General features: G+C 33.9%; 1 long non-coding RNA gene across 1 annotated transcript; it reads right to left on the bottom strand.

The window, feature by feature from the left end:
- Window positions 1-1,174: 1,174 nt before the first annotated feature.
- LOC111052227 lies at window positions 1,175-1,877 on the bottom strand. Its single transcript, XR_002606160.2, has 3 exons — window positions 1,776-1,877; window positions 1,431-1,564; window positions 1,175-1,314 (listed from the first exon to the last, which is right to left on the bottom strand). It is a non-coding gene; the product is annotated as an uncharacterized LOC111052227 (long non-coding RNA).
- Window positions 1,878-2,716: the final 839 nt, after the last annotated feature.

Here is a 2,716-nt window from a genome sequence, read left to right as displayed (position 1 = left end):
CTACAGAATCACTTCCATCACTATCATATTGCTTCCTTGCTTTCTTATTCATTATTTTCTTTTTCTTAACTTCTTCTGGCCTGCCCTTCTCAACAGCCACATCATTTGCACTGATACTTTTGCCTGGAGGAATATTTACTTTGGTACGACTTCTGATTTTTTTAGCTGTCACTTCTTGCCTTTTTCCATTAAGGAGTTCTATGAATGCCGGTGCAACAGCTTCATCAATCTCAACTTTCTCAATAATCTTTGCTGGCAGTCTCGCAATAACTTCATTTCTATTAAGAGGGAAGAGACCACACTTCTTGAACACCGCCCTGAGATTTTGTTGCCCTGTAACAAGTTCATCAAGCAATTTCTTCAAAAGTTTGGGAAATTCTTGCTTTGGTATTGACACACACTTACTTCCTTCTGCGGAAGTTTTCCATTCACCTTGAATTTGTCGCCACTTATTCTTAAGAGGTCAAAAATATGCAACATCGTGTGGCTGGTGGAGATGGGTTGCGTTTGGTGGAAGGCAAATGAATTTTATATTATGCATTTCACACATTTTTAGAACATCTATATTTAAATGGGAACTCAAATTATCTTCAATAAGAATCTTTGTCCCTACCTGTTTTTTTTTAAGAATTGGAAGCATAAGTGTCATGAACCAATCTTCAAAGACATTGCTGTCAAACCACCCAGAAGGGGTATGATTGTACCTAGCATTTTAGGTCCACCCTCAGTCCACTCTATATGCATCCGTTGGGCCTTATAATTTACATAGATTGGTGCTAATGTTCCTTCAGCATCGCCGCAAAACATGAGAGATGTGCATGCTTTTGAGGAGTTTTGTATTTGCTCAGGGTACTTTGTGCCCTGTTTTGTGATAACTTTTCGATCACCAGGGACGTCAATCAAATTAGTTTCATCGTAATGCCACACATTACTAGCAGGGATTCCCTGGAGTTCATTTTCAAAATGATTGAAAAATTCATTTATAATAATTTCATCATTTGCTGCCCTAGAATAGAAGATATTTTTGGCACAACGTTCTGTTAAATTTTTATGTCTTTTTATGAACAATCTAGCCCACACAATTCCTGGAACATTTTTATTGAAGCAAATTACATTTTTCCCTTTTTTATCCAAGAAAGCCTTAACAATACATCTTAAATCTAGTATGGTGATGGGAAATCCAAATGTTGCCATTGCAATGGCATGAGCAGCAATTGCTTTCTCTTCTTCTGCTGTAAGAGCAGTTTGGCCTCCTGGTTTTTTCCATTTTGTTGTTTCAGCTTCCGCCACAACGTATTGCGATGGATACCATAACTGCACAAACCGAATGAAAAGCATGCATTAAAAAACTAATAATCGAACTTTTGTTAACAGTTCAGTTGATTTTGGGAGTAATTTCTTAGTTTCTAATAATTAAAAGTTGTTGTTACCTGCTTTCTGCTTCTCAGATAGTCATATCATGTTCCTGGATTTTTTATAGCCGTATCAAGTGTTTCTTGTGTAGGTATAATTTCTGTAATTTCGAGCACCGAGCTTCCTCTCATATTTCCTTGGCATTGCTCGACTAAAAAAACAAAAACAACTTTGATTAAAAACTAATAATATCACGTAACTCATATTATTGGGTGTCTTTGTGACAGCAGCTGTGTAACAAAGTCACCCCATAAAGTGCTCATTTTCATATCTCTACAACATAAAAATTTTGAGGAACAATTATTTTCAAGTGTTCAAGTGGAAAATTGTAGCTAAATATATATACTAATGATTATACATACCTTTTCAGTTGAAAAATTTGTAGTTAATGCTACACACTCCTTAGCATCCAGAAAATGTTAGAACCGCCAAAAAACATAACCTCTGAATCAGCTGTGTGGTGTGGTGAATGTCTGCTAGAGTGCCAGACACGACCAGTAGAGTGCATCATATTGCACAAACCACTCTCTGTCTCAGACAGCACCGTATCGCGCATGCGTTAGCAACGGGTTTTTTCCCGTTCCATTCAGTCAGTTCATTGAATGTAACGTTCTTTGTGATTATGGTTACCGAGCACTGTAACTGGAGACAATCGTCATTCTATTTGATGAAGATATTATTATCCAATGATGATTTATCATTAAATCCAATATAATAATCAATATATTATCATTTTATTTAATAAAAGAAAGAGTACTTTTGAAAAATATAATTATTAAAATATAACAGTTGTTATTTAACTGATGTTAAAAAAACACTATAACTATTCAATTCAATTCAAAATTCTTTATTCTTTAAAATGCACTATACAATAAAATTGATAGTATTATTATTACTAGAATACCCCTACAAGACTATACGTCTGTGTGTAGGGGTGAGTTCCAGGTTACCTACTGGTTCTAGATCTATTGCGTTTTATCAATTTATGGCCTTAAATGGCCTGCATGATTTTCTAGTACAGAAATAGCTACATTTCACCAACTTGATAGCTGAATAAAACACATTAATAACATATCATAATACCAAAACATATGGTACTGTAAATTATAGTTTTAAATCTATAACAAAGATAAGAGTAAAAGATCAATAAAAAAAGTTAATTTGAATGTAATAAAAGTAATAATATCAAACAAAACATATTGAATTTCTCCTAGCAACAACATGTTAATAATACTTCTAAATCTTAAAAAAAAAAAATGGGGAAAGAAAAATAAAGAAATTGAAGATATATTATGTAGGAACA

Source organism: Nilaparvata lugens, chromosome X, assembly GCF_014356525.2.
Source record: "Nilaparvata lugens isolate BPH chromosome X, ASM1435652v1, whole genome shotgun sequence".
Taxonomy (NCBI): domain Eukaryota; kingdom Metazoa; phylum Arthropoda; class Insecta; order Hemiptera; family Delphacidae; genus Nilaparvata; species Nilaparvata lugens.
This window is presented reverse-complemented; position numbering and strand designations above follow the sequence as displayed.